The following is a 21,405-nucleotide window of genomic DNA, read 5'->3' as shown; positions in this document are numbered from 1 at the left end:
CTCGCACATATCCCTGACTCCCCATACTGTGTCCACTTACATTAACCCATTCGCTCCCCATACTGTCTGCACCAATCCCCCATACTGTTTCCTCATACATACTCTTTATTTTGTGTCCTCAAATCTCCCCACACATTAAATCCCCCCATCCCCAATCCCCCACACCCATTAAGTACCCCCCATCCCCACTCCAAATCCCCCCACACATTAACCCAATCCCCACTCATTAACCCCATCACCACTCCAAATCCCCCCACACATTAAATAACCATCTCCACTCCAAATCCCCCCACACATTAACCCCCATCCCCACATTAACCCCCATCCCCACTCATTAACACCCCCACACATTAACCCCCATCCCCATTCATTAACCCCCGCACACATTAACCCCCATCCCCACTCATTAACGCCCCCACACATTAACCCCCATCCCAATTCATTAACCCCCGCACACATTAACCCAATCCCCACTCATTAGCCCCATCACATTAAATAACCCCCATCTCCACTCCAAATCCCCCCACACATTAACCCCATGGCATCCCCACTCATTAGCCCCCACACACATTAACCCCCATCCCCACTCTAAATACCCCCACACATTAACCGCCATCCCCTCTACAAATCCCCCCCATCTCCACTCATTAACTCCCCCTCATCTCCCATCTTCGGTGGTTCTTCAGCTCCACATTGGAGCACACTTACCACCAGCGTTTGCTTTGGGCGCCGGGGAGTGACGTCAGCAGCGTGATCACATGACCTGATCACGCTGCTGACGTCGCTCTGGCCCGGCGGTCAGAGCTTCATTTGTACTGGCGTCTGTATAGACGCCAGTACAATTGCTCCCTGGGAGCCGGCACGCGCTCCTTCTCTGCGCCGGCTGTCAGCTTGACAGCTGACACAGAGAACCGCCGACTCCCAGGCCGCAGCCGCCAGGGAGGACACGGCGGACCGCTGCATTAGGCGGCCCGATTGCGCCCCCCTGCTGGCTGCGCCCGGGGCAACTGCCCCAGCTGCCCCCCCCTAGATACGCCCCTGCTGTCCATGTGCCCTGGGACTTAATTTCCAGGGACGGGATAGTACGTTATAGCGATCAGCGGCGCCCACGTGGTGAGCGCCGCTGATCGCGGCCGGGTGTCAGCTGATTATCACAGCTGACACCCGGTACAATGTGTCAGGGGCGGTCAAGGACCACCACCGACACGTTAACCCCTTGCACACCGTGATCAAACACAATCGCGGTGTACCGGGGGTTAAAGGGAAGCATCGACAGAGAGGGGGCTGATCTGTCAGCGATCTGTCACAGGACAGTGCTGTCCCACCTGGGACAATGTAATAAAGTTAAAAAAAAAAAGTGTTAAAATAGTTAAAAAAAAATCGCCAAATAAATTAGAAAAAAAAAAATTCCCCCAATAAATTCATTTTTTGGAAATAGAAAAAAAAAAAACAATAAAAGTACTCATATTTGGTATCACCGCGTCCGTAACGACCTGCCCTATAAAAATGTCCCATTAGTTAACCCCTTTAGTGAACCTCTTAAAAAATAAAAATAAAAAACGAAGCAAAAAATAATGATTTATTATCATACCGCCGAACAAAAAGTGCAATAACGCCCGATCAAAAAGATGCATATAAATATCCATGGTACCTCTGAAAACTTCATCTTGTCCCGCAAAAAACGAGCCACCATACAGCATCACCAGCAAAAAAGTAAAAAAGTTATAGCTTGCAGAATAAAGTGATGCAAAAATAATTATTTTTTATATAAAATAGTTTTCATTGCATAAAACCGACAAAACATAAAAAAAGACCTAAATGAGGTATCGCTGTAACCGTACTGACCCGAAGAATAAAGCTGCTTTATCAATTTTATCGCACGCGGAACTGTGTAAACGCACCCCCCCAAAAGAAATTCATGAAGCGCTGGTTTTTGTTCATTCTGCGTCCCAAAAATCGGAATAAAAAGCGATCAAAAAATGTCACATGCCCAAAAATGGTACCAATAAAAACGTCAACTCGTCCCGCAAAAAATAAGACCTCAAATGACTCAGTGGGTCAAAATACGGAAAAATTATAGCTCTCAATATGTGGTGATGCAAAAACTATTTTTACAATAAAAAGCGTCTTTTAGCGTGCGACAGCTGCCAAACATAAAAACCGCCATAAATAGTCAATCAAACCCCCCGTTATCACCCCCTTAGTTAGGGAAAAATAATAAAATTAAAAGAAAATGTATTTATTTCCATTTTCCCATTAGGGTTAGGGCTAGGGCTAAGGTTAGGGCCAGGGCTAGGGTTAGGGCTGAGATCAGGGTTTTCTGGGTGTGTTGGGGTTAGGGTTGGAGTTAGAATTGGGGGTTTCCACTGTTTGGGCACATCAGGTGCTCGCCAAATGCAACATGGCATCTGATCTCAATTCCAGCCAATTCTGAGTTGAAAAAGTCAAATGGTGGTCCTTCCCTTCCAAGCTCTGCCATGCACCCAATCAATGTTTTCCCCCCACATATGGGGTATCAGCCTACTCAGGACAAATTGCAAAACAACTTTTGGGGTCTCCTGTTACCCTTAGGAAAATAAAAAATTGGGGGCAAAAATATCATTTTTGTGGAAAAAAAATGATCTTTTTATTTTCACGCCCGGGCGTTATAAACTTCTGTGAAGCACTTGGGGGTTCAAAGTGCTCACCACACATCTAGATAAGTTCCGTGGGGGGTCTAGTTTCCAAAATGGGGTCACTTGTGTGGAGTTTCAATAGTTTAGGTACATCAGGGGCTCTCCAAACGCACATGACACCCGCAGACCGTTCCATCAAAGCCTGCATTCCAAAACGTCACTACTTCCCTTCCAAGACCCGACGTGTGCCCATACAGTAGTTTTCTCCCACATATGGGGTATCAGCGTACTCAGGACAAATTGGACAACAACTTTTGGAGTCCAATTTCTCCTATTACCCTTGGGAAAATAAAAAAATTGGGGACTAATTGATCATGTTTGTGGAAAAAATACGATTTTTTATTTTCACGCCCGGGCATTATAAACTCTGTGAAGCCCTTGGGGGTTGAAAGTGCTCACCACACATCTAGATATGTTCCTTAGGGGGTCTAGTTTCCAAAATGGGGTCATTTATGGGGGTTTCCTCTGTTTAGGTACATTAGGGGCTCTCCAAAGGCAACATGACACCCGCAGACCATTCCATCAAAGTCTGCATTCCAAGACGTCACTACTTCCCTTTCGAGCCCCGACGTGTGCCCATACAGTAGTTTTCTCCGACATATGGGGTGTCAGCGTACTCAGGACAAATTGGACAACAACTTTTGGTGTCGAATTTCTCCTGGTACCCTTGGGAAAATAAAAAAATGGGGACTAAAAGATCATGTTTGTGGAAAAAATACGATTTTTTTATTTTCACGCCCGGTCGTTATAAACTTCTGTGAAGCACTGGGGGGTTCAAAGTGCTTACCACACAACTAGATAAGTTCCTCAGGGGGTCTAGTTTCCAAAATGGGGTCACTTGTGGGGGGTTTCCACTGTTTAGGTACATCAGGGGCTCTCCAAAAGCAACATGACACCTGCAGACCATTCCATCAAAGTCTGCTTTCCAAAACGTCACTACTTGTTGAACAACTGTTTGGGGTTGTGGGATAAGGAAGATACAAGGGATGTAATGTAGGCCTGTTTAGCAGAGGCAAGAGCTGATTTGAATGCGAGTGTTGCATGTTTGAATGGGGTGAAGTCGTCTTGTGAGTGTGTTTTCTTCCAACAACGCTCTGCAATTCTGGATACTTGCCAAAACTTTTTAGTGATGTTTTTGTGCCAGGGTTGTCTATTGATTCGTCGCATGACTGATGCAAGAATGGCATTGCAGAAGCTAGTTGCAGTGTCTGTGTCATGGAGTGAAGATATGGAGAACAGTGGTAGAATAGAGTCAGAGCATGTGCGAGTGTCTAGATGCGCTAGGTTTCTGCGGGGGTGTGCATGCTGCTGGACATGGGTGACAGGTGAGGAGGACAAGGATGAGAAAGTGAGTAGATGGTGGTCAGATAGAGGAAGAGAAGAGTGTTATGATGAGTCACCGAAGGAGGAAAAAACAAAATACCAGCTAAGTCCAGAAAAACCAGAGAGGTTGGCAGCTATCGGATTGCAGACCCCTGAACCTATCCACAACAACTAGCAGTAGCCGTGGGGGGTTCCTACAGTGCCCTAGATCCCTCGATCACAGCCGGAGAATTATATAGCCTAAAGACAGAAAGGGAAAAAACTAAACTGCCCCAGAGCAGACCCCAAAGCAATAGGCAGCCCCCAACATATAATGACGGTGAAGCAAGATGAAAACACTAAGACAGATAGAAGATAGGTTGAGCAAATGATGGGGCCCAAGCTAACTACATAGGACAGGATAGGAAAGCTGCTGTCTGCCATCCGCAAAAACCCTATCAAAATGAGCCAACCGACTGATAGGAAAAACAGGCCCTGAAGTCGCTAGGCTTCAAAAGACTATATCAGTACTCAGGTATATTCTGAAGACAGAGCAAAATATCAACAGATCAGAGACAAAAATGGAATTCAGCTCACCCCCGGCCGGGGATGGCAGAACTCCCAAAAAACAAGGCAAAACAAAAAAACAAAACTGGAGTACAAAGCAGAGCAGAAAAACTTAGCTTTGAGATGCAGGAATCAGACTGGTCTCCAAGAATCCAGCAGGAAAATCACCAGCCAGGAAGAAGGGCGTCGGCAGCCTTATATCCAGTCCTCAATTCCAGCCGCCCAGTCATCATCTAGCTGCCCAGGTGTTTGGTAATCAGTCTCACTACCTTGCTTCACTAGAGGAGGGAGTTCATCAGACCTCAATGGTGAAGGGAAAAATGAACTCACAACAGAAGAGGTTGTGAAGTTAGATAGGGAGCAGAGACGGGTGAAGACCAAGTCTAATGTGTGTCCGTCTGTGTGGGTGGCTGATGAGGAATACTGGGCAAGACCAAAAGATGAAGTGAGCGACAGGAGTTTGGAGGCTGCCGACTGGTGCGTGTCAATGGGGATGTTGACGTTACCCATGATGGTGGTGGGAATATCAGCAGAGAGAAAGTGAAGAAGCCAGGTTGAGAATTGGTCAAAAAAGGAAGTGGTCGGGCCCGGAGGTCAGTATATGACGGCCACTTGGAGGTTGGAGTGGGAGTAGACGCAGACAGAGAGGACTTCAAAAGAGAAGAGGATAAGGGAGGGTAGAGGTGAGATTGGGTTAAAGGTACAGTTGGAAGAAAGGAAAAGGTCCTCCACTGTGTGTGTTGCCAGGGCGAGAAGTGTGGGAGAAGTGGAGGCCACCGTAACATAGTGCAGCAGGGGAGACTGTGTTGGAGGCTGTCATCCAGGTTTCGGTGAGGCCCAGGAAGGAAAGATTACGATAGGTAAAGAGGTTGTGAATCACGTGGAGTTTATTGCAGATGGAGCGGGCAGAGTGATCCAGAGAGAGGGAGCAGGGTGGAGGGCATCAAGGGCAAAGATTTGAAGTGGGCAAGATTTTGGGTGTTTATATTGAGTTGGGAGCGATAGAAGGGAGATATGGGAGGTATGAGCTGAGGAGGTCCAGGATTGGGAGATATGTCACCAAGCAGAGAGAGGGAGAGCAGGTGGGAGAAGGAGAGTGGGTGGCTTGTTTTGTGTTTTATTAGGAGAGATCTGAGGTTGAGAAGCAGGTCAGCGGAGGAGGTCAGGTGGGGAAGCAAGAGTGAAGGAGAGATTATTACTTATTACTTGGTTAGAGGGTGCTGGGGTTTGCAGATAGAGAAGGAGAGTGAGGAATAATGGAGCCAAAACTGTTAGAGTGTATGTCAGCATGATGAGAGTAAGTGTGGAGGAAAGAGAAAGAAATGTAGTGAATTTAACAACAGTGGTTAGTTGTACCTTCTGTTCATTTCTGGCTCATTTCTGGCATATTTATGCTGTATCCTTTTAGAGACATCCTCATGATGACAGACCACGGTCATACAGACCTCACAGTCTGAATTTATAACAAGCTAAGTGCACATGAAATAGGCCAGATGTGATCAGGAGTCAGATCAAAATGGATAGATAAAGCCAACTGTGTGTTAGTTGGGTCGCCCTCCCAGGGCTGTGGGGTACTCGTACGGGGCTGGTGTCATTGGGATGTCACAGCAGCGGTGACCCGGTCCGTGGCCCTGGGTGTTGTGAACTCATTTTCTGGTTTACCTCTGGCTTATGGTGAGGGTGGTGGAGCTGGCTGTGTTGACAGAGGAGTCGTGAGTTCTCCATCCAAGCTCCCTCTAGTGGGGACAGTAGGTAATGAAGCTGATCTAAATCTAAATGGCAGAGACCTGCCACCTGAGGAGAAGGACTGTGAGTGGACATCAGAAGTCTCTGACTGGATTTAAGACAGTCGACTCCCTAATTTTGTGCTGGTGATTTTTTCCTGCCATGAGGTTCTGGTTTGCAGCTCTGTTCCTGCCTTCTCAAGCTAAGTGTGCTCTGCTATTTTTTCACATGAGATTTGGTCTGGTTTACTCAGTTCTTGTGGTCAGTCAGCCCCTGCTGAATTTCCATTCTTATGTCTCTGTTTATGCCAGTTTGCTTTTTGTCCCTCATCAGATTGGTCTCTTTTTGCTCTGTCTTCAGAATATACCAGAGTGCTGATATAGGGAATTGAAGTCTAGCGACTTCAGGGTTTTTGTTATCAAAAAGTGTTGGACTTTTTTGGCAGGGTTTTGTGCGTGATTGCAGACAGCATCTTTCCTTTCCTGTCCTTTCTAGTTAGTGTGGGCCCCATCGTTTGCTCAGCCTATTTTTCTATCTGTGTTTGTGTTTTCATCTTGTCTCACCGACAATACATGTTTGGGGGCTGTCTATTGCTTTGTGGTCTGCTCTGGGGAAGTTTAGATTTCCCCTTTTCTTTCTTTAGGCTTATTTAGTTCTCTGGCTGTGACGAGGCGTCTAGGATCATCATAGGTACGCTCCATGGCTACTGCTAGTTGTGTGGATAGGATCAGGGGTCTGCGATCCGCTTAGTTACCAACCTCTCTGGTTTTCTGTGGCTTAGCTTATTTTTGTTTTTCCTCCTCGGTGACTCAATCATAAAAGAATCACCAGCCATACCGCAGATTCTAGGGTACGCAAAAGCAGGAAAAAAAATTGTAAAAAAAAAAGTGTCAGAATTTTTATTTTTTATATGTATTTTTTCCTCTTTTTCTCTGGGGCCGTAGGAGGATTTTTTCCTTAATGGAGATTAAGCAATTGTCTGATCGTGTGGAGCAGCTCGCTGCTGAAGTGCGGGGAATTTCCACCTATCTCGCTCAATCACATGCTGTTGAACCAAATATCCCTACTCCTGATGTGTTTTCTGGGGATCGGTCTAAATTTTGGAATTTTAAGAATAATTGTAAATTATTTCTTGCCTTGAAACCTAACTCATCGAGGAGCTCTGCGCAGCAGGTTAAAATTGTCATCTCCTTGCTGTGCGGCGATCCCCAGGATTGGGCGTTTTCTCTGACACCTGAAAATCCTATTCTGACTAATGTGGATGCATTTTTTCAAGCCTTGGGGTTGTTGTATGATGAGCCTAATGCTATTGATCAAGCTGAGAAAGCCCTATTGACATTGAACCAGGGTCAGGATTCTGCAGAGTTATACTGTCAAAAATTCTGAAAGTGGGCAGTCCTTACTACATGGAATGATGGTGCCTTGGCAGCTCTCTTTCGCAAGGGTTTATCAGAAACCGTAAAAGATATTATGGTGGGATTTCCTGTTCCCTCTGGTCTTGACGATTCTATGTCATTAGCCATTCAAGTTGATCGGCGTTTACGGGAACGTAAAACTGCACAAGAGGTGTTGCCACCTTTTCAACAAATGTCAGAACCTATGCAATGTGAGAGAGTTTTGTCTAGGGAGCAACGTCAGGAGTATAGAAGGCGTAATAAGCTGTGTTTTTTCTGTGGAGATGCCTCTCATATTATTTCTGTCTGCCCTGAACAAGAGAAACGTTTTGCACACACATTTGCTGTGGGTGGCGTACAACCTAAGTTTCTTTTGGCAATTACTCTGATCTGCTCCTTATCCACATTTTCCGCCAAGGCTTTTGTGGATTCAGGAGCGGCTTTGAATCTGATGGATTTGGATTTTGCTAAACGTTGTGGTTTTCCCATGATACCTCTGCGGACGCCTATTCCTTTGAGGGGCATTGATGCTACTCCTTTGGGGGAGAATAAACCTCAGTTTTGGACCCAGGTGATAATGCGGGTCGCCCCAGACCACCAAGAAAATTGTAGATTTTTGGTACTGCATAATTTGCATGATACTATTGTTCTGGGTTTTCCCTGGTTGCAAATCCATAATCCAGTTTTGGATTGGAAATCTGTGTCTGTGGTGAGTTGGGGCTGTCGGTGTGCTCTTGGTGACACTCCTGTTTTCTCCACCTCTCCCCAGTCTCATGATGTTCCAGACTATTTGGCTGATTTTTATGATGTATTTAGTGAGAGTAAGTCTGCGTCCCTGCCACTTCATAGGAGTTATGACTGTGCAATTGAGTTGATGCCCGGGTGTAAATTTCCCAAGGGTCGGCTTTTCAACTTATCTGTACCTGAACACGAGGCTATGCGATCTTATATTAAGGAGTCGTTGGAGAAGGGTCATATTAGACCATCCTCTTCACCCTTAGGTGCTGGGTTTTTTTCGTGGCGAAGAAAGATGGTTCATTAAGGCCTTGTATTGACTATCGTTCCCTTAACAAGATTACGGTTAAATATCAATATCCGTTACCCCTGATTTCTGATTTATTCTCCAGAGTTAAAGGTGCCTGCTGGTTTGCTAAGCTTGACCTCAGGGGGGCATATAATCTTATTCGCATCAAGCATGGAGATGAATGGAAGACTGCGTTTAATACTCCGGAGGGACATTTTGAGTACCTGGTGATGCCTTTTGGGCTCACTAATGCCTCTTCTGTCTTCCAATCCTTCATGAATGATATTTTCCGGGACTTTGTGGATAAATTTTTGATTATCTATTTGGATGATATTCTGATCTTTTCCAGTGATTGGGATTCTCATGTGGAACATGTTCGGACTGTGTTCCAGATTTTGAGGGAGAATTCCCTGTATGTTAAGGGATCGAAATGCCTTTTTGGTGTACAGAGGATTTCATTTTTGGGATTTATTTTGTCTCTGTCAACTATTGAAATGGACCCAGCCAAGGTACAGGCCATTTATGATTGGGTTCATCCCACTTCTTTGAAGGCTCTCCAGAAGTTTTTGGGTTTTGCTAATTTTTATTGTAAATTTATAGCTAATTTTACTGGTATTGCCAAACCACTGACTCATCTGACCAAGAAGGGCACTGATGTGCTGAATTGGTCTCCAGAGGCTGTTTTGGCATTTCAGGAGCTGAAGCGGAGGTTCACTTCTGCTCCGGTTTTACGGCAACCTGATGTCTCACTTCCATTTCAGGTAGAGGTAGATGCTTCGGAGATTGGTGCAGGAGTTGTTTTGTCCCAAAAAGATCCGGTGACTTCTAAAATGAATCCCTGTGCCTTCTTCTCCCGAAAGTTCTCCCCATCTGAACGCAACTATGATGTGGGGAATTGGGAATTGTTGGCCATGAAGTGGGCATTCGAGGAGTGGAGACATTGGTTGGAGGGAGCTAGACATCAAGTTGTGGTCCTCACTGACCACAAGAATTTGATTTACCTGGAGTTGGCCAAACGCTTGAATCCTAGACAGGCTAGGTGGGCCTTGTTTTACACGCGTTTTGATTTTGTGGTCTCCTTTCTTCCGGGCACTAAGAATGTTAAGGCAGACGCCCTTTCTAGGAGTTTCTTTGCTGATTCTCCTATTGTGACCAAACCTACTACCATCCTAGGTGAGGGGGTAGTTCTTTCTGCCATCTCGCCCGATTTGAGACGTGCCCTGGAAGAATTTCAGGAGGACAAACCTGAGCGTTGTCCTATGGGAAAATTGTTTGTTCCTGACCAGTGGAGGAAGAGAGTGATGTCTGAAGTTCATTGCTCCGCGTTGTCTGGTCATCCAGGTATTTTTGGTACCAGAGATTTGGTGAGTCGGTCTTTTTGGTGGCCCGCCTTATCTCGTGATGTCAGAAATTTTGTGCAGTCTTGTGGGACTTGTTCCCGGTCTAAATCCTGTTCTCGTTCTAGTGGGTTGTTGATGCCCTTGCCTGTGCCCAAGAGGCCATGGACCCATATGTCAATGGATTTTATTTCTGATCTTCCTGTCTCTCAGAGAATGACTGTTATCTGGGTGATTTGTGATAGATTTTCTAAGATGGTCCATCTTGTACCACTCCCAAACCTGCCATCTTCCCCAGAGTTGGTGCCATTGTTTTTACAACAGGTGGTTCGGTTGCATGGGATTCCTGAGAACATTGTGTCGGACAGAGGAGTCCAGTTTGTCTCCAGATTTTGGAGAGCTTTTTGTTCCAAGCTGGGAATTTAGTTATCCTTCTCCTCTGCATTTCACCCACAGACCAATGGGCAGACTGAGAGAACAAACCAGACTTTGGAATCCTATTTGATATGTTTTATATCTGCTGATCAGGATGATTGTGTCTCATTTTTGCCCTTGGCCGAATTCGCCCTAAATAATAGAGCTAGTTCTGCCACATTGATGTCGCCCTTTTTCTGTAACTTTGGGTTTCATCCTCGATTTTCTTCAGGGCAAGTGGAATCTTCAGCCTGCCCAGGTGTTGACACTGTGGTAGAGAGAATGCAGCAGATTTGGGACCAAGTGGTGGATAAGTTGTCCCTCTCTCAAGAAAAGGCCCAGCGGTTTTCCAACCGGCATAGGACCATTGGTCCCCGGTTTAGAGTGAGTGATATGGTTTGGCTGTCGTCAAAAAATATCTCTATGACTTCTGGTGAGGGTGGTGGAGCTGGCTGTGTTGACAGAGGAGTCGTGAGTTCTCCATCCGGACTCCCTCTAGTGGTGACAGTAGATAATAAAGCTTATCTAAATGGCAGAGACCTGCCACCTGAGGAGGAGGACTGTGAATGGACATCAGGAGTCTCTGACTGGATTTAAGACAGCCGACTCCCTAATTTTGTGCAGGTGATTGTTTTCCTGCCCTGAGGTTCTGGTTTCCAGCTCTGTTCCTGCCTTCTCAAGCTAAGTGTGCTCTGCTATTTTTTCACATGAGATTTGGTCTGGTTTACTCAGTTCTTGTGGTCAGTCAGCCCCTGCTGGGACTGTGCTGAATTTCCATTCTTATGTCTCTGTTTATGCCAGTTTGCTTTTTGTCCCTCATCAGATTGGTCTCTTTTTGCTCTGTCTTCAGAATATACCAGAGTGCTGATATAGGGAATTGAAGTCTAGCGACTTCAGGGTTTTTGTTATCAGAAAGTGTTGGACATTTTTTGGCAGGGTTTTGTGCGTGATTGCAGACAGCATCTTTCCTTTCCTGTCCTTTCTAGTTAGTGTGGGCCCCATCGTTTGCTCAGCCTATTTTTCTATCTGTGTTTGTGTTTTCATCTTGTCTCACCGACAATACATGTTTGGGGGCTGTCTATTGCTTTGGGGTCTGCTCTGGGGCAGTTTAGATTTCCCCTTTTCTTGCTTTAGGCTTATTTAGTTCTCCGGCTGTGACAAGGCATCTAGGATCATCGTAGGTACGCTCCATGGCTACTGCTAGTTGTGTGGATAGGATCAGGGGTCTGCGATCCGCTTAGTTACCAACCTCTCTGGTTTTCTGTGGCTTAGCTTGTTTTTGTTTTTTCTCCTCAGTGACTCAATCATAACACCTGGGCACCCAAATCAATGGTGGTTTGTGATATAGTTTATGTGAACAGTTCGTGACGCCACCTGTGGTGTTTGGCAAGTAAGATGTTAAGCCAACGCTGCATGCAGATCCACTGGGACTGATGGTATGGTGCAGCAAGGGTGGTGTAGCTCCCAACAGGTGGAGCTGTAGTCCTAGGGCAGTGTGGATGTAAGATTAGAGGAGAGGCACAAGCGGTGAGGGGATTGGTACCCAGGTGTAGCGGTGCTGAAGATGTTAGTGCACAAATGAATGGAGGACACCAGGGCTTGCAGTTTCAACGCTTTACTCCCAGTTCGTGGTACACACTGGTGCCCGCCTCCATGCCGTGTCCTCCGAGGCAGAGACTCAGTCAACCTCCTGAGCAAGTCAGGGCTCTCCTCTCCAACACTCTGCCAACATGTACCTTTCCTGAATGACTCCACCAATGCGCCTTTTAGTGTGAAGCTCTCCAGTACCGTGGTACTCTGGAGTTCCTCCTGTCAGACGTTCCTAGCAATTCTACTCGTATGGCAGACAGCTGTAGCCTCTATCGGGGACTCCCTTCTCCGGAGTCCTGGCTCTCTATTCAGTTGCTGTTGTGCCCCAAGTCTAAGATGGGAGTAGTGCATTTACAGCCCACTACTCCACCGGTGTCTGCTGCAGAACCATAAGTGTCCATACATCCTCGGGGACCAGGCCCCGGCCTTGCACTGAGAAGCTATAGGCAGGGTTCCTCTTCCAACCCACAACTCCTCTTTGTTCTCTCTACTCCTTTGTTCCGTACTTGTCTCTCTTTCCTATGGAAGCTTAGGTTGCAGTTCTACATCTTTCTCTCTCTTGTTCCTTTCCTGTGCCAGCTGGCTCAGATCACTGAGGCAGCTGCAGCACTCCTTCTTCTCTCCCTCTCCTAGGGATCTCCTTCCTCTCGGACCCGTCCTCAGACTCTCCTGACTGACTGTCCAGACTCCCCTCAGGCTGACTTCAGACTCCCCTGTAATTCTAAACCTTTACAACCTTTTATATGGATCTCAACTCCACCAACCTCCCAGCATATCCAGTGTTCCATGCAGGGAACCACCAGAGGTGCTCTGCTACTCTCTAAGCACTGAGCCACAATGTGGTTGTGCAGAACTACCCTGTTGTGTGGGGTGCGAAAGGTGCTCCCAACTTACCTAGGTGGTGGGGCACTACACCTTAGGAGAAGGTGCAGTACCTCTGTGGCGACTGAGCCTCAGGGGCGCCACATAAGCATCAAGGAATTAAGGTGACAAAACATGCAGGGGAAAGAAAACAGTAATAGCAGACAGATACAGTGTGAGTGGGGTCAGGAAAGATGAGTGATGGTATTGCAGCCAGGGGACATACCAGTAATAGCAGACAGATACAGGGTGAGTGGGGTCAGGAAAGATGGATGATGGTATTGCTGCCAATAGACATAACAGTAATAGCAGACAGATACAGGGTGAGTGGGGGCAGGAAAGATGGATGATGGTATTGCAGCCAATGGACATAACAGTAATAGCAGACAGATACAGGGTGAGTGGGGGCAGAAAAGACGGGTGATGGTATTGCAGCCAATGGACATACCAGTAATAGCAGACAGATACAGGGTGAGTGGGGTCAGGAAAGATGGGTGATGGTATTGCAGCCAATGGACATACCTGAGGATGAAGCAGATCGATTGTCAGATTGATAGTAATAAATAATGAAGCATAGTAATAATAATAATGAAGCATCTATAGCAGGAGGCTATCTTTCTGGCATATTTCTGATGTATCCTTTTAGAGACATATTTATGGAGACAGACCACCAGGATATGTTTCATATCCACCATTTTTTGCATGGATCCAGCAAAAGTCTGGGCAATAATAGATTGGAATCATCCTGAGGATTTAACGGTGTTACAAAGGTTTTTGGGTTTCGCCAACTACTTCCATAAGTTAACCAAAAACTTTTCAGTAGTAGCCAAACCACTGACAGATATGACCTGGAAAGGTACATACTTTTCCAAGTGGTCCCATCCTGTTGTGAATTCCCTGGCTCGGACTTCTGAGCCGAAGCTACCCCTGCTCCCTCCGGTGGTTTCTGGAGGTAGTGGAGCTGGCCAGATTGACAGAGATCTGCCACCTGATGATAATGATGACGATTGGAGATCTGGGGTTACAGATTGGAGTATTTAAGTCTGCAGACTTCCTGAAATCCCTGCTGGTGATTGCTTTCTTGTGCATTCAGAGGTCTGATTCTCCTGCCCTGTTTCTGCATTGTTCAGCTAAGTGATTCATTTGCTAATCCTTTGCATCTGATCTGGTTTTGTCTATCTCTGCTTGCTGTGCAGGTTCAGCTTGCTCCTGCTGGGGGCTGTGCTGAACCACTGCTCCATATGTTACAGCCTGTGTCAGTTTGTTCAGTCCCCTGTTATATTGGTCTCTTTTGCTTTGCTTCCAGTTAATACCGGAATGCTGATATAGTGGGGGCGAAGTCGTGTGACTTCAGTATTTTTTTGTACATCAGATGTGTTGGATTTTTCAGGGTTTTATGCATGATTGCAGACAGTGTCTTTCCTATCCTGTCTAGTCAGTTTGGGCCCCTTCATTTGCGCAGTCTATTTTTCTGCCTGCGTTTGTGTTTCATCTTGTCTCACCGACAATATATGTTTGGGGGCTATCTGTTCCTTTGGGGTCTGCTCCGGGGCAGGTTAGATTTCACCTTTCTTGCTTTAGGCTTAGTTAGCTCTCTGGCTGTGCCGAGGCGTCTAGGGCATCGTAGGTATGCTCCACGGCTACTGCTAGTTGTGTGAATAGGATCAGGGGTCTGCAATCTGCTTAGTTACCAACCTCTCTAGTTTTCTGGTGGCTTAGCCTGTTCCTGCAATCCACCTCGGTGACCCATTCATAACACCGTCCGGCCAGGGAAGCATTCAATACCTTGAAGGAGCGTTTTTCATCTGCAGCTTCAGGAGATAAGGCAAGGTACGTGGCCCCAGCAACTTCATCTTCAGGAGTAATCTGAGGAACAGAGTGAGCTAGGGCGCCCCTAGCATTATGGACTTATAGAACATATAAAATTGTCCATGAATTTGTGGCGCCCCTGAGGGTCAAGTTGCCACATAGGTACTGCACTTCATCCAGAGGTATGGTACCCTGCTCTGGGGTAAGGAGGGGATGCTACCCAGCACCCACACACTAGCACACAACAGTAGACCTCTCCAGGCCAAGGAGGGACTAGGTAGAAGGTGTGGGTGGAGAAAAAGGAGAAGCGGAAGAGCTTAAGAGAGTGACAGTGAGAGGAGTAGTGAGTTGGTGCTGGGGACTGAAGCAGTGAGGAGCTCGTCCCTATACTTTAGGAGAGTGAGAAGAGAAAGAAGGGGTCTTAGGGGCATGAGAAGAGAGGAATCTGTTGTGAGTTCATTTTCTGGTCTACCAGTCAGGCTCCCTCTGGTGGTAACAGGAGGTAGTGAGGCTGATTTAATCAGTAGAGATCTGCCACCTGATAATGAGGATGACGATTGGACCTCAGGAATCTCAGATTGGATTTAAGACAGCCAACGCCCTACTTTGGTGCTGGTGATTCCTTCTGCTTGTCAGGTCTTGGTTCTCAGCTCTGTTCCAGTCAGCTCAAGCTAAGTTTCTCTGCAAATGTTCACACTTGATTTTGTTGTTCTATTCAGTTTTTTGTGTGCTCATCCAGCCCCGGCTGGGCTATGCTGAATTTCCACTCTTATTTATCTGTATTTGCCAATTTGCTTTTTTGTCCCTTATTAGATTGGCCTCTTTTTGCTCTGTCTCAGAATATTTCAGAGTGCTGATATAGGTGGAGAAGTCTAGTGACTTCAGGGTTAATTTGTTATCAGAAGTGTTGGACAATATTTTGTAGGGTTTTGGGCAGATTGCATACAGTGTCTTTCCTTTCCTCTCCTTTCTAGTTAGCTTGGGCCCCATCGTTTGCTCAGCCTATTTTCCTACCTGTGTTTGTGTTTTCATCTTGTTTCACCGTCAATACATGTGTGGGGGCTGTCTATTCCTTTGGGGTCTGCTCTGGGGCAGATAGTTTTCCTTTTTTCTTGCTTTAGGCTTATTTAGTCCTCCGGCCGTGAGGAGGCATCAAGGTTCATCGTAGGCACGCTCCACGGCTGCTGCTAGTTGTGTGGTTAGGATCAGGGATCTGCAATCTGCATAGTTACCAACCTCTCTGGTTTTTCTGGGCTTAGCATGTTTAGGTTTTTCCTCCCAGGTGACCCATTCATAACAGAATCACCAGCCATACCGCAGATTCTAGGGTACTCAAAAGCAGGAAAAAGTTGTTAAAAAAAAAAGTGTCAGAATTTTTTTTTAATATATATATTTTTTCCTCTTTTACTCTGGGGCCGTAGGAGGATTTTTTTTTCCCTAATGGAGATTAAGCAATTGTCTGATCGTGTGGAGCAACTTGCTGCTGAAGTGCAGGGAATTTCCACCTACCTCATTCAGTCACATGCTGCTGAACTTAAGATCCCTACTCCTGATGTGTTTTCTGGGGATCGGTCTAAATTTTTGAATTTTAATAATAATTGTAAATTATTTCTTGCCTTCAAGCCTAACTTATCGGGGAGCTCTGCGCAGCAGGTTAAAATTGTCATCTCCTTGCTGTGCGGCAATCCCCAGGATTGGGCTTTTTCTCTGACACCTGAAAATCCTATTCTGACTAATGTGGATGCATTTTTTCAAGCCTTGGGGTTGTTGTATGATGAACCTAATGCTGTTGATCAAGCTGAGAGAACCCTGTTGGCATTAAACCAGGGTCAGGATTCTGCAGAGTTATACTGTCAAAAATTCCGAAAGTGGGCGGTCCTTACTACATGTAATGATAGTGCTTTGGCAGCTCTCTTTCGGAAGGGTTTATCAGAGACCATAAAAGATGTTATGGTGGGATTTCCTGTTCCCTCTGGTCTGGATGATTCTATGTCATTAGCCATTCAAGTTGATCGGCGTTTACTTGAACGTAAAACTACACGGGAGGCGCTGCCTCCTTTTGAACAAACGTCTGAATCTATGCAATGTGATAGGGTTTTGTCTAGGGCACAACGTCAGGAGTTTAGAAGGCGCAATAAGCTGTGTTTTTTCTGTGGAGATGCCTCTCATACTATTTCTGTCTGCCCTAAACGAGAGAAACGTTTTTCACACACATTTGCTGTGAGCAGTGTACAACCTAAGTTCCTTTTGGCAATTACTCTGATCTGCTCCTTATCCACGCTTTCCACTAAGGCTTTTGTGGATTCAGGAGCAGCGTTGAATCTGATGGATTTGGTCTTTGCTAAACGTTGTGGTTTTTCCATGACGCCTCTGCGGAGACCTATTCCTTTGAGGGGTATTGATGCTACTCCTTTGGCGGAGAATAAACCTCAGTTTTGGACCCAGGTGATAATACGAGTTACCCAAGACCACCAAGAAATTTGTAAATATTTGGTGCTGCATAATTTGCATGATACTATTTTTCTGGGCTTTCCCTGGTTGCAAACTCATAATCCAGTTTTGGATTGGAAATCTGGGTCTGTGGTGAGTTGGGGTTGTCATTGTGTTCTTAGGAATGCTCCTGTTTTCTCCACCTCTCCTCAGTCTCATGATATTCCTGTTTATCTGGCCGATTTTTCTGATATATTTAGTGAGAGTAAGTCTGCATCCTTGCCTCCTCATAGGATTTATGACTGTGCAATTGAGTTGATGCCCGGGTGTAAATTTCCCAAGGGTCAGCTTTTCAACTTATCAGTACCCGAACATGATGCTATGTGATCCTATATTAAGGAGTCGTTGGAGAAGGGTCATATTAGACCATCCTCATCACCTTTAGGTGCTGGGTTTTTTTTTGTGGCCAAGAAAGATGGTTCATTAAGTCCGTGTATTGATTATCGTTCCCTTAACAAGATGACGGTTAAATATCAGTACCCTTTACCTCTGCTGTCTGATTTATTCTCCAGAGTTAAGAGTGCCTGCTGGTTTACTAAGCTTGACCTCAGGGGGACGTATAATCTTATTCGCATCAAGCACGGGGATGAATGGAAGATGGCGTTTAATACTCCGGAGGGACATTTTGAGTACCTGGTGATGCCTTTTGGGCTCACTAATGTCCCTTCTGTCTTCCAGTCCTTTATGAATGATATTTTCCGTGACTTTGTGGATAAGTTTTTGATCATCTATCTGGATGATATTTTGATCTTTTCTAGTGATTGGGATTCTCATGTGGAACACGTCCGGACTGTGTTCCTGATTTTGAGGGAGAATTCCCTGTTTGTTAAGGGATCAAAATGCCTTTTGGTGCACAGAGGATTCCATTTTTGGGATTTATCTTGTCTCCATCGACTATTGAAATGGACCCGGCCAAGGTACAGGCCATTTGATAGGGTTCAGCCTACTTCTTTGAAGGCCCTCCAGAAGTTTTTGGGTTTTGCTAATTTCTATCGTAAATTTATAGGTAATTTTTCTGGTATTGTCAAACCACTGACTGATCTGACCAAGAAGGGCGCTGATGTGCTGAATTGGTCTCCTGAGGCTGTCTCAGCATTTCAGGAGCTTAAGTGGAGATTTACTTCAGCTCCGGTTTTACGGCAACCTTATGTCTCACTTCCATTTCAGGTTGAGGTAGATGCTTCTGAGATTGGTGCAGGAGCTGTTTTGTCCCAAAAGGACCCTGTGACTTCTAAGATGAATCCCTGTGCCTTCTTTTCTTGAAAGTTCTCCCCATCTGAACGCAACTATGATGTGGGGAATTGAGAATTGTTGGCCATGAAATGGGCATTTGAGGAGTGGAGACATTGGTTGGAGGGAGCTAGACATCAAGTTGTGGTCCTCACCGATCACAAGAATTTGATTTATCTGGAGTCGGCCAAACGCTTGAGTCCTAGACAGGCTAGATGGACCTTGTTTTTCACGCTTTTTAATTTTGTGGTCTCTTTTCTTCCGGGCACTAAGAATGTTAAGGCAGTCGCCCTTTCTAGGAGTTTCTTTGCCGATTCTCTTAATGTGACCGAGCCTACTATCATCCTAGGTGAGGGGGTAGTTCTTTCTGCCATTTCGCCCGATTTGAGACGCGCCCTGGAGGAATTTCAGAATAAACCTGAGCGTTGCCCTATGGGAAAATTGTATGTTCCTGACCAGTGGAGAAAGAGAGTGATGTCTGAAATTCATTGCTCCGCATTGGCTGGTCATCCAGGTATTTTTGGCACCAGAGATTTGGTGAGTCGGGCCTTTTGGTGGCCTGCCTTATCTCATGATGTCAGGAATTTTGTACAGTCCTGTGGGACTTGTTCTCGGTCTAAACCCTGTTCTCGCTCTAGTGGGTTGCTGATGCCCCTGCCAGTGCCCAAGAGGCCATGGACCCATATCTCAATGGATTCCAGTCTGGGAATTCAGTTATCCTTCTCCTCCGCGTTTCATCCCCAGACCAATGGACAGACTGAGAGAACAAACCAGACCTTGGAGTCTTATTTAAGATGTTTTATATCTGCTGATCAGGATGACTGGGTCTCATTTTTGCCCTTGGCCGAATTCGCGCTGAACAATAGAGCTAGTTCTGCCACTTTGATGTCACGCTTTTTCTGTAATTTTGGGTTTCATCCTCGATTCTCATTAGGGCAAGTGGAATCTTCGTCCTGCCCAGGTATGGACACTGTGGTTGAGAGAATGCAGCAGATATGGGACCAAGTGGTGGATAAGTTGTCACTCTCTCAGGAAAAGGCCCAGCGATTTTCCAACCGGCATAGGACCATTGGTCCCCGGTTTAAAGTGGGTGATATGGTTTGGTTGTCGTCTAAGAATATTCCTATGAAGGTTGCATCTCCAAAATTTAAGCCAAGATTTATTGAACCTTATAAGATTTTGGAGATTCTTAATCCTGTTTCTTTTCGATTGGCTCTTCCAGTTACGCTCAAGATCCATAACGTATTTCACAAATCTCTGCTGAAGAGGTTTGTGGAGCCAGTGGTTCCTATGGCAGCACCTCCTGACCCTGTGTTGGTTGAAGGCAATGTGGAATATGAGGTAGAGAAAATTTTGGATTCTCGTTTGGTTAGACGGAGACTCCAGTATTTGGTCAAATGGAAGGGTTATGGCCAGGAGGATAATTCTTGGGTCTCTGCCTCTTATATTCATGCCAATACACTGTGTTCCAAATTATTATGCAAATGATATTTTTCTATGATTTTCCTAAATAGTCAGTACAAATGACAGTCAGTCTAATAAAAGTCATCACCCGTTAGAGTATACATCAAATTTTATTGAAGAAACCTCCCAATGATAACAGTATAATCTCCAAAATGAATAAAAACTCAAATTGCACTGTTCCAAATTATTAGGCACATTAGAATTTCTAAACATTTGATCTGTTTTAAAGAACTGAAAATGTTCATTTGTGGAATTTGCAGCATTAGGAGGTCACATTCACTGAACAAAAAAGCTATTTAACTCCAAAACATCCTTACAGGCCAAGTTACATGCTATCATAGGAACCCTTCTGTGACATCACCTTCACAATTCTTGCATCCATTGAACCTGGGAGTTTTTGGAGAGTTTCTGCTTGGATTTCTTTGCATGAAGTCGGAATAGCCTCCCAGAGTTGCTGTTTTGATGTGAACTGCCTCCCTCATAGATCTTTTGCTTGATGATACTCCAAAGGTTCTCTACAGGGTTGAGGTCAGGGGAAGATGGTGGCCACACCATGAGTTTATCTCCTTTTATGCCTATAGCAGTCAATGACTCAGAGGTATTCTTTGCAGCATGAGATGGTGCATTGTCATGCATGAAGAGGATTTTGCTCCTGAAGGCACATTTCTGCTTTTTATACCATGGAAGACAGCTGTCAGTCAGAAACTCTATATACAGTACTTTGCAGAGGTCATTTTCACACCTTCAGGAACCTTAAAGAGCCCTACCAGCTGTTTCCCCATGATTCCAGCCCAAAACATGACTCCTCCTCCTCCTTGCTGAAGTCGCAGCCTTGTTGGGACATAGTGGCCATCCACCAACCATCCATCTGGACCATCCAGGGTTGCTCGACACTCATCAGTAAACAAGACTGTATGAAAAATAGTCTTCATGTATGTCTGGACCTACTGCTACAATTTCTGCTTGTGAACACTTTTTAGGGGTGGCCGAATAGTAGGTTTATGCACCACAGCAAGCCTTTGAAGGATCCTACACCATGAGGTTCGAGGGACTCCAGAGGCACCAGCAGCTTTAAATATCTGTTTGCTGGTTTGTAATGGCTTTTTAGCAGCTGCTCTCTTAATCCGATGAACTTGCCTGGCAGAAACCTTCCTCATTCTGCCTTTATCAGCACAAACATGTCTGTGCTCAGAATCAACCACAAATCTCTTAACAGTACGATGGTCAAGTTTAAATTTTTGGGAAATATCTAATGTTTTCATCTCTTGACCAAGGCATTGCACTATTTGATGCTTTTCAGCAGCAGAGAGGTCCTTTTTCTTTCCTAAATTCCTTGAAACCTGTGCCCTGCTTAATGTGGAACATCATTCTTAAGTAGTTTTCCTTTAATTGGGCTCACCTGGTAAACTAATTATCACAGGAATTTGAGATTGATTTCAGTGATCCAAAGAGCCCTGATACACAATACCATCTATGAGTTTATTTGAAAAACAAAAAATTACATCTTTATGACACTTAAATCC

Source organism: Dendrobates tinctorius, unplaced genomic scaffold (assembly GCF_039654945.1).
Source record: "Dendrobates tinctorius isolate UK_male_01 unplaced genomic scaffold, ASM3965494v1 ptg000209l, whole genome shotgun sequence".
Taxonomy (NCBI): Eukaryota; Metazoa; Chordata; class Amphibia; order Anura; family Dendrobatidae; genus Dendrobates; species Dendrobates tinctorius.
Note: the sequence above shows the minus strand (reverse complement) of the source record.